This window comes from Cnephaeus nilssonii (genome assembly GCF_951640355.1).
Source record: "Cnephaeus nilssonii genome assembly, chromosome: 12".
Lineage (NCBI taxonomy): Eukaryota > Metazoa > Chordata > Mammalia > Chiroptera > Vespertilionidae > Cnephaeus > Cnephaeus nilssonii.
Window position 1 is genome coordinate 5,914,293 of NC_137083.1, and position 11,240 is coordinate 5,925,532.

Consider the following 11,240-nt stretch of genomic DNA (forward strand, 5'->3'; position numbering starts at 1 on the left):
CTGGTGGGAAAAGACCAAATCGGCCAACTGGCATTTGGAGCATTCGACCTCCTGACTCTCATTACTTCTCTTGTCATTGATGCAGCTGAGTCAGAGGTCCCAGGAGAGAGAGGCTGGTCCAAGGGCTGGGGAGGGAGAGAGAAGGGAATGAGAGGAGGTGATAGAAGGAGAGTCAGAGAGCATGTTTTCACGGGGAGTAATCAATCGATTCAGCCGTGTTGGCACAGAAATTTCAATTTACTGGACATCTTGTGTGGACTTTCCGGTACCTTTATAAAAGAGCGTCTTGTCTATAGCTTTTTGGCATCTTTTACTCCTGGTTTAGCCCAACCTGGAAAGTTTAAAGACACTGGAAAGTCATTAGGGAGATCACAAAGTGTCGAGTCTGGAACTACAAGCCCTGGATTCCAATTTGCTCCTACTTTTTATTAACGTCATCGTCCGAGAGTCAGAAAAATACCTGGAGGCAACGTTTGCTCATCTGGACCAAGATGAGCGTGGGCAGCAGCCACCCCCCCCCTCCACGCCACCCCCCGCCATGAAAAATGGGGCCTCACTTTTTTACGTGTTTCTTCTCCCAATAAGGCCTCCTGTGCTATTGCTCTGAAGACATTTTAATTATTAACGAAAGCTTGCCCGGCAGTTTCAGGTCTTGGTCCTCATTTTCGTACAATATTAGAGGACATTTCTTACCTTCTCGTGTTTTAAAGCCGCAGAGTTTTAAGTGGTTATTGATCGCCCCACCAATTATTTTCAATTTCCCTTCACGCCCCCTTTTGGGAGAACTGGTCCTTATGAAGCATCTACTATGTTTTCAACCCTCTCTCTGGCAATTGATGCGAGTCATGCTACCGAAAAGAACATTGCCATGTCGGTTCAGTCTCCCTTACTCTGTTCTCAAGGCCACGGAGGCTCAGTGAGGTTTAGGTAATTTGCTCAAGGCCACACAGCAAGTGGAAGAGGCAGGATTCCAGACTATGCCATCTGCATCCCTGCTCAAAACTGATGCCCAATTGTCCTCTAATTGCCCTTCCCAACAAACTTACTGCCACTCATTAATTTCTAGGGTTCTCCCTCAGCTGCTGGCCCAGGGCTCCATCCCCCACAGCCGGGGCCCAGGGCTCCATCCCCCACAGCCAGGGCGCGGGGCTCTCTCCCCACCCCCGCCAGCCAGGGTTCTGGCAAGGGGCCCCTCGCTTGTCTCCCAGTTGCCTCTCTGCCTCCCTCCAGGATCTCCCCAAACAGCAGAATGAGTCTCTTTTCAGCATTTTATTATGAAACATCACATGTGTGAGAAATGATGAATTTGACAGTGAACTCCCGTATACCCATCCCTAGATTGGGCCATGAGCGTTTACTATACTTACTTTATCACAGCTCTATCCATTTTATTTGTCCCTCTACCCATCCTTCAATCACTGACCAGACTTTCTGAAAGAAGGTGTACATCCTGGCTGTCAGCTACATCTCTCCCCTTCCTCTCTCTAGAACTCCAAGAGGGCAGATAGAGATTCTAGAAGCCCTCAACATTCTAGAAAATGCACATGCGTGCAGAAATCCCGCTCCCTCCCCGCGCCTCTATTCACGGGTGTCCTCCTCTTGCCCTCCGTGTTTCTACTAAAGCCTGTGGAGTTGGTTCCCCGTCATCCTGGGGAGGAAGCTGAGCTCTGCTCCCCACTCCAGGTCAGAATCATGAGCTCCAGGTCACCCCACATTCCCGCACCCCCCCCCGGGGTGGGCAGCAGAGCCCGTGACCTTGGTGCTGACCACCACGTTACTGTCAGGGCCCCAAGGGCTGCAGCCCAGATGGGGCCCGAGGGCCTCTGTCTTTCAGTGGCAGTTTTTATTTTCTTCTGGAGACAGAAGAGCCTCCACTGTCCTCGGTGCCAGTCTCTGCTCGTCCAGAGGTGAAAGAACATGGGTTTGCCTCTCGCCACCGACGCACACTCCGTGTTTGACCTTGAGCAAGCTGGGCAGCCCATTCAGTGATTCAACCAAGTCCCCACGCCGCCTCGTGTTCGCCGCATAATCTTGTGCAAGGCACTTGACCTCTTGTGTGTCAGTCTCCTTATCTAGAACACGGAGATCATCGCTTTTCATCTGCTTTATGGGGTTGTTGTGGAGATTAAATAAAGTAAAATATGTGAAGTGCTTGGAGCAGTGCCTGGCACGCTGCGAGTCCTGCCTCCGGCGCAGCACAGTTGTGAATTCCTCCAGTCTTACAACCGCCTCGCCGGGTCCTGCTCCGACACACGCTCCCGGAGGAGGCCACTAGGCACAGAGGAAACCGGTAACTTGTCCCAGGTTCTGAAGACCTTTCTGCCAGGATGGAAACGTTCTAAAATCTGGCTGTCCAGTGTGCGTGGCGACCGAGAACTTGAGAGTGTGTGGTAGGCAGCGTCTGCCCCAGAATGACCCCGCCACCCCCACAGATGTCCACATCCTGCTTCCGGGAGCCTATGGCTGTGCTTCCGTGTATGGCAAAGGGATTTATAAACGTCATTAAGTTAAGGGTCTTTGGGTATCTGGATGGGTCCCTATGAAAAGGAGCCAGAGGAGTCGGAGCTGAGCATGAGCCGTGAAGGCGTCACACTGCTGGAGAGCGGGGAGGACACAGGAGCCAAGGCGTGGAGGTGACCTCTATAAACTGGGAAAGTCAAGGGATGGATGCTCCCCCAGAGCCTCCAGAAGGGGTGCAGCCCAATGACACCCCTTCCAAGTTTCTGTCCCCAGAACTGAGATAATAATTTGTGTGACTTTAAGCCACTAAGTTTGTGATCATTTGTAACAGTAACAATAGGAAGGTAATATACTGAGGAACTGAATGTTTAATTTTATTTAAGTTTATTAATTTAAAAATATTTTTATTGATTTCAGAGAGGAAGGGAGAGGGAGAGAGAGATAGAAACATCAACGATGAGAGAGAATCATTGATCAGCCACCTCCTGCACGCTCCCTACTGGGGATCGGGCCCGCAACCTGGGCATGTGCCCTGACTGGGAATCGAACCATGACCTCCTGGTTCAAAGGTCGATGCTCAACCACTGAGCTATACTGGCTGGGCTAAGTTTATTAGTTTAGGGTAAGATGTCATTAGCTACTTTGGGACAAGTGGCTACCATGTTGGAGTGTGCAGTTCTGGGGAGCAAATGGTAACCAGGAGAGTTTCAAAATACGTGGCTGATTGAGGTAGGAGAAAAAGCAGTTCAGTGCACAAGACTCCATTTTTGCTCCTATCTGTCCATTCATACATCTGTCTGGTTCTGTAGACATCAGGGTGATAATGAGTGGTGGGATTACGAATGCTTCCTTTCTTCATGGTTCATTCTTGGTAGGTTTTGTGTTTCTGGGAATTTGCCCATGTCATTTGGGTTATCCAATTTGTTGGCATACAATTGTTCATATTTTATTCCTCATCCCTTTTCTCTAAATTGGTAGGATTTACCCCTCTTTCATTTCTGATTTTAGTAATTTGAGTCTTCTCTCTTTTTTTCTCAGTCAATGTAGCTAAATGGTTGGTCAATTTTATTGATCTTTTCAAAGATCATCTTTTTGGTTTTGCTGATTTTCTCTATTGTTTTCCTATTCTCTACCATGGCTCTAATCTTTACTATTCTTTTTCTTCTGCTAGCTTTTCATTTAGTTTGTTCTTTTTTTGGTTTAGTTAGTTTCTTATGTTGTAAGGTGAGGTTGTTGATTTGAGATCTTTCTTGATGTAAATGTTTCAGTTATAAATTTCTCTCTGAGCACTGCTTTTGCTGCATTCCATCAGTTTCAGATTGTTGTGTTTTCATTTTCATTTGTCTCTATCTATTTTCTAATTTCACCTGTGATTTCTTCTTTCATCCATTGGTTGTTTGGGAGTATATTTGTAATTTCCATGTATTTTTGAATTTTCCAGTTTTCCTTCTGGTATTGACTTTTACATTTTATTCATGTATCATTTTTTTCTGATTTCCTTTGGTCCTTTCTGTTTTCCTTTAGCTTTTTTGAGCATACTAAAAGGCGATTTTAAAAAATGTTTTTGTTTATTAAGTCAGATGTCTGTGTTTCCTAAGGGATGAATTCTGGAGATTCATTTTGTGTTATTTTTCCAATGGACCACGTTTTTCTGTTTCTTTGTACATTTTATTTTATTTTCAGTTGAAGATTGGACATTTGGAAAATAGTCACCTCTCTCAGTGTTTCCAGACTGGCTCTGTGCTGAGGGATCCCTCTGCCTATAAGCTGGACATACTTGAGTCTGGGAATCAACCTAAGGAGGATGCTCCAAATGTTCATTTTTATTTTCTGAACACCTGTCTTGCCTGGACCTGAACTGGCTTTTCCAATTCCCCTGTGTACACGGGTCGGCAGGCCTACCCTTTCTTCCTGGGTTCCCTCTACTGCTTCACTCAGTCTTCTCTCTGCTGGGTCACCTGTTCATGCCCCAGGCAAATGGCAGCTGGTTGGCATTCTCTTGGCAGGCATAAGTGGGTGCTAATGAATGGGAGAATATGCTGTCCTTACACCGGATAAGGACCTAATTGACCCCACCTCCTCTCTCTCCACCGTATTTCTTTTTAAGTGCAACAACCTGCTTAGGCAAGACAGAGACACCAGTTTAGGCCCTCGTTTAGAAGGTGCACTTGACCAAGACCTCACAAAATGCTTAGATGTTATTGCAAGGTGCAAAGTTTGCACGCAGTGTCCTGATTGAAAACATGTATTTAAGCAATGCTTTGAGGCATTTGACACGGGTACTACACAAGCGGATTAGACCAAAGGGCTGAGATGTCCATCTGTCTGCCTGTCCATGTGTCCTTCCATCCATCCTCCCTTCCAGTCGGTATTTATTTAATGCCTACTCTTTGCCAGGTCCCATGATGGACCATTGTCCTCACAGTGCTAGAAGGTGAGCCCTATTTTATGGATGAGCAAATGGGCTCAAGGGATTAAAATAATGTGCTCAAGGTTCTAGAACTCAGAGATGAAAAGCAAACTCTTAACTTCAAGACCATTCAGTTAACAGTGCTGCCCTGAAGAAGTCCACTGTCTAGTACAGTGATTCTTACAAATTTGTGAAAAATGTCGACAGTTTCTGTTAGCTGGATGCTTTTGCCAGAAGCCCTTGGGGGACGAAGTGATGTGGGTAATTACTTCAGTAGACATGGCCGCAGAAGGTGGTGTGTCCTACTTAGTAGCAATTACCCAAGGCCTTCGCCTTGTGCACGGTGGGCTAATTCCTGGGCATCCTCATTGTGTTTGCTCTCTCTGATTTCCCCACATTTCAAGATAGTCCTCACGCCCTCAGCATTTTCTTGCTTCGGAGAATTTTTGCAGGAGAGTAACAAACCCAAACTGCTGGAAGTCTGTGGTTCCTCCTGTATTTTGTAAACAGGCTGTGTGTGTGCAGGAGGAGGGAGACGGGAAGAGAAAGATTCTAAGGGTCAAAAGAGGACAAGAGAGAGAGTTGACTCCCAGCCTGGGGAGTGGTCTCAGGTCAGTGAGTTGCCCGAAAGATGTGGGATCCACTCCTGCTTCATGGCAGTCCTGCGAGATGGACAGACCTTAGGGGTGGCCTCGAGGGGCCCCCTGGGGTTGGTTTTAGTGCGACTCTCTGGGACAGGGCACCATCCTGGGTGGCAGCCAGGGAGGGGATGTCTCAGAGGTGGCCAACCCAGAGGAATGCTGTCAGAAGTTAGTCGATCACAAACAACGCACATGAAGTTCATACCAGAGTTTTCTTTGCAAAATGCTTAGAATGAAGAATGTTCCCACTTCTCCTTTGCTTCCTAAATCGAAACCACTGTTCTCAGGTTGGTTTCCAGGTCCTCCCTGCTTCTGAGCCAGTCTTCATGTCCAGTGGAGCCGCTGTCCTCAGCACTTCCGACCCCCTGCTCCAGCCACTGGGGGCTGTTGGCAGATCCCCCGCAGGCTCTCCTGTCTCCACACCTTCACACATGCTGTTCCCTAGGCCTGCAAGCTCTTCTGTATTCTCTGGGAGGCTCATCTTACAAGGTTATAGAGGAGTCTTCCCAGACCCTCCTCCCCTAACACACACACACACACACACACACACACACACACACACACTTCCATGTGTGCTTGGTGGCATTTGATCAAAGGTAGGGACCTGTCCCCCAGTTGGTGGTGCGCATCCTGAGAGAGGTCTGGTGCTGGCTCTGATTCATCTCTGATTCCCCAGGACCTAGCACAGCTCCGGGCACAGAAGGTAACAGGCAAAGGTGTGTGGAATGAATGTCCGAGCATGAATGAAGCCCTGAAGAATTCGAGGAGCCCCGGGGAGGTGGAGAGGACATCCATGCCTCACTCCCAGTGCCGGCCGCCCACATCAGCTCTGATCCAAGCTCTCCTGCGACCACACAGAGGAATAATCCCATTCAGACAGCGCCACCTGGCTGGAGTCACGCCGCAGGAAAAGTATCTGACCATCTTGGGTTTGATAACTATGTATGTGTTCCTTGTATTCTTTTATGCCATGCCCCTTACTGATTTTTGTGGTTCTCCTAACCTTGAGACTTTTATAAGCGAAGAAATGGGCACCAGCAAAGCAACCACTAGGTGTGGGTTCGGGTCATTTCACAGCGCTGTGGGTTGGTACCATTGCCCCCATTTTACAGACGTGTAGCCCGGGCTCAGAGAGTTAAGTTAACTTTCTCATGTTCTCACATGAGAACGAGGTCAGATGCAAACTCTGGGCTGCCTTATCCATCAGGCACCGGTGTCAGCGTCCCAGCGGGAACAGGGCCCTCCATTGAGATAATGGGTGGGTGTTTATTTACAAAGACATTAATCACAGAGCTGTGGCTGGGTATAGCTGGGAGCACACAGCGGTGGGCAGGGGAGAGAGGCGCAGACACCCGGAAGGAGGGGTTGTTGTGAGACCAGGCCTCCCTCTCTGGGACTCAGCCAGCCCCAGGCAACCTCCTGCAGTCCCCCTCCGACAGGGGCTCCTGGCAGCCGGGCCTGGGGTCCACGGGAGTCTGCCTCCGGGGCAGAGGGCAGTGGGGCAGGAGGAAGTGGACCTGGAAGGGCAAACAAGACACATGCCCACCAGGAGCATCTCACACGGGTGGGCAAGGACAACGGGCCATGTGCCAACCAGGCCCCGGGCACCCAGGGGGCATTCTTTAAAAACATTACATTTATTGGGGTGACATTGGTTAAGGAGATTATATAGGTTTCAGGTGTACAATTCTATTACCCATCATCTGTATATTGGTGGTGCGTTCACTACCCCAAGTCAAATCGCCTTCTGTCCCCCTGTGGTTGACCCCATTTTTCCTCTTCATCCTCCCCCACCCCCCTCTGGTAACCACCACGCTGTTGTCTGGTTTCGGAGCTTTTGTTTGTTTGTCTTGTTTGTTCATGGTTTGCTCTCTGTTTTCTATCCCACTTAGGAGTGGAATCATATGTTCTTGACTCTTTCCACCTGACCACTTCATTGAGCTGGATACGCTCAGGATCCATCCGCCTCGTCGCAGATGGCAGTCTTTTGTCTCTTCTATGGCTGAGGAGGTCCTATTGCATGCGTGTGCCACGCCTTCTTTATCCAGCCCCCCGTCGAAGGACACTTGCGTTTTCCCATGTCTTGGCTATAGTGAATAATGCAGCAGTGAACATTCTTACAAAAGTCCCATGACCTTGGGCCTTTAACTGGAGGTCACACTCCCACCCTGCAGGGCATCCCCTCTGCCCACACCTCCACAGCTCCTCCTAGTGGCAGAGTCGGTCCCAGACTGAGAGGTGGAGACCAAGGGTCCTTGTTTAAAACAGTCACCACGGGAGGATATCCGAAGGCCCTTGTGGGTTCCAACTTCCCGCAGCATCCGATTTCCCTTTGAGTGAGAGCAGCGGGCAGCCGGCCAAGCGTGGCCTTTTCTGCTCCTGCTGTGTCCCCCCACCCATCCCATTTGAGAAGAGAAAGACAGCTCTGTCTTTCCATCAATTTCTCTCCCACTTGCTTCCCTCACCTTTTCTCCTTCTTGATCTCCCCGTGGCTCCTAAAAGGATTAATTAGAAAGATGTGAGCAGGGGTTGGAACGTTAGAAAACAATCGTCACTTTCCTATCTGACCTCTCTCACCAGCTGCAGAATTAACAAATTGAATGTCCTCAGCAGACAGGAGTGGCACATGATACGAGTTCATTACCAGCCCGGCCAGGGCCTCTGCGAGAAGCCCGTTTAAACAACTCTTGCTGATTAAATTCCTCCCAGGCACTCCCGCCAGACACTGTTAGAAAATACTCACATCCAATAGCTTTTTAATTTTTTTTTAAACATGTGCCAATTCTTGGCCTGCTATCTGCAGGTGCTGGCAAGCCTCACGCTGGCCTCACTGTCTACGCTCTTATCCACTCGGCGCCTGCCTGGGGGCTCACGTCGGCAGGAATAGGGCCCTGGGCTCTGGTCTGGGCTGTCAAAAGCTCTCCAGCCACCCTCCAGGCTGGCCTTCCCTGCCCCCAGCCCCGGCCCGCACGTCTCACCTTCCGAAGCTCACAGCTCTCTCCAGTGTTTCAAGGTGACAACATGGCCCGGGTGACCTACGAGAAGTGGGACCCAGAGGGCGAGGCACACATTCGTGCCTGGGCTGGTGCCAGCTGCGTCCCAGCCAGGGTGTGCTTCAGCCCTGAGCCGGGCAGGGACATGTGATGGCCTCATTGGGACGGGGCAGGGGTGGGGGAGGGCAGTGAGACCCTGTGTGAGAAAGGGCTCGGTGTTTGCTTACCAGCCCCTTTAAAGGAAGTCGCAGAACACCCCTGTTCATACCCCTACTCGCGCTGTCCCCATTGCGCATGCCGTTCCTCCTTTGGTGCTTAATGAAAGCTGATGAGTTCTTAGCCTAAGAGAAGCCAAGGAACATCTAAAAGTGAGGGTGTGAGGTGGGCGGGAAGAGATCAACCAAAGATCTTGTATGCACATATGCATAACCCATGGACACAGACAATAGGGGGATCTACTTTCCATTTGAACACTTTCTGGGTTCATTGACCTCTTAGTTATAGAGAAAAATCACAAAATTCAAGCTTTTCATCTGGTATTTGGCAGTTCTGTCCGTCGGCCGGTGATTCTTGTGATAGAGGGGGTATAGAATGTTCTACAACTTTCATCTTGCACCTGGATCACTATCCTGATCAAGATCAAACATCTGCACTCAATTTATAGCGGGCTGCCTAGTCACTATCTTGATTCCCAGAACTGGAATATTAAGGACTGTTTGATTATCTAGCAATTAATCAATGAACATGTATTGACATCAGCGGGGCCAGCACTGGGCGAGGGACTCACGCTGCAGATCTCATCTATGTAGCACTTTCAACACACCTGGTCTCATCCCGTCCTTGCAACTGCCCCCACCTTCCTACAGCCTGTGCTCCCACCAGGGAACAGCACGGACTACTCAGAGCTGCCGCGCTCAGAAAGTCCTTAACAGGGACTTCTCCCAGGCGGTGGAAGATGTCACTCTGCCCAGAGAGAGTGTGACCCTGTCGCTCTCCCCCCCATGCGGAGGACACCCTGAAGGACAGCCCCTTCGCCAAGACCCAGCCTTAAGCTTTACAAGAACCACCTTGTGGGATTTCTCATCTTGCCAGTGTTGCCTTGGCCAGCAGTGCCCTGAGACCAGCCTTCCAGGCCTGTTTTAGCACGTCTGCCTCCAGCTTCTGCGGCAGCAATAATGGCTAGAGCGTGAGACGCTAATAGCGCTTTGCCCGCACACCTAGGCTTCTTGGGAATGGCCCGTGTTAGTGCTGTTTCAGTTGCACATGAAGACGAGGTGACAGTGCGTCTCCCAGTTTCTCCTTTTCTGCACGGAGGCCCTCAAGTCCACGTTTTGCTCTCACAAGAACGCCACGCACCTGGGAAATGAGGAAAAGAATCGGGAGATGCGGGCTTTCTCATTTATCCTTTGAAAACATCTTTTAATGTCAACTTTATTGTGTGAGAGAGACACTTTTGTGAGTTCCTTTAAGAAACTCCCAGCCTAGCCAAATAAACCGATACATTATAATGCCATGTCCTGCCATCAGTAGTTGCCTACATGCTTGACAAATGGCCATTCTCCCATCTTTCTTGCTAATAGAACTTCAATTTCGTCCCCATTTAGCTGACTCTACCACGGTGGACCAGTTAGTGAATGAGTCACTGGGAGTCTGATACCCTTTTTGAGGGACCAGCCCTAGGGACGGATATGTGACTCTGTTTTGGCTAGTGAGACGTCCGGGGAAGTCTCCGACCTCTACAAAGGGTCATTTCTCCCTGATGGAAGGTATTACAAGGTTAAAAACCTTTGTTTCCACATCCATTCTTCTCTCTTGGGATGTTGTTGTGTAATTATATGCTGCTTCAAATTGGAGGAGCCATGTCATGACTCAGAGGAGAGCTATAGACAATAACTGTGGGTGGCAAAGGAGAGACATTGGTGGTTGGGTCCTTGGTGGCGTCATGGAGACACCAAGGCAAACCTGGGATCATCTGTCACCTGACTTCCTTTAAGGAAATAAACCTCCTTCAGTTCAAGCCACAGTGAGTTGGATTTATTTTTGTTCCTAGCAGCCAAAAGCATTCCTAGATATTAAAATGAGGAAAGGGCTGTAACAAGAGATATGCGACTAAATCCCTGGGGAAGAAGGCTGCACAGAGAGAGTGACATTGAGCTGGGTCTTGATGGACGAGTGGAGTTCATCAGGTGGAGAAAATGGGGAAAAGCATTCCTGGCAGAGGCATGGGCTGGAACAATGGACCCGAGGTGTAGAAAGGCGTGCTGTACTTGGACATGGTGAGAAGTTCAGTGTGGTTGGTATAGACTTTGAGGGGGAAGTGATGAGAAAGTCAAGGCTAAAGAGTGTAAAAGCTTGCTTCACTCTCCTGTGACAGTCCTGAGCGGAGTGGTCCGGATGGTCAGGGTTGTCAGGCTCTGGGTGGTCTGTCAGGGACCAGGTTCCTTGCCTCTGTGGGCCTATCATCCCCCAGGTGTTGGTCTTGTGTGCAGGATCCTGGGACTCTCCACATTCCGGCCCCAGGAAGAGGATGAGGACCTGGGGAAATGCGTGCTGGATGTTTGAACGCCACACCTGGAAGTGGCCCCAGCACACTTCATTTCTGCTGTCCATGAGCAAGAATTTAGTCATGGGCCACAGCGAGCTGCAGAGAAGGCTGGGAAATGTAGTCACTAGCAGTGCAGGCCTCTATCCAGCGAATCTCTGTTGCTAGGGAGATACTACAGGCCTATTGCGAGG

The 11,240-nt window shown here is 49.6% G+C and overlaps 1 long non-coding RNA gene across 1 annotated transcript in view; it reads left to right on the plus strand.

Annotated features, from left to right (window-relative positions):
* LOC307107979 overlaps positions 1–10,615 on the plus strand; it is a 55,152-nt gene extending 44,537 nt beyond the window's left edge. Inside the window, exons 2-3 of the long non-coding RNA XR_013814268.1 lie at positions 6,188–6,453; positions 7,404–10,615. This is a non-coding gene — a long non-coding RNA (uncharacterized lncRNA). The remainder of the gene's footprint in view (positions 1–6,187; positions 6,454–7,403) is intronic.
* The last annotated feature ends 625 nt before the right edge of the window (positions 10,616–11,240 follow it).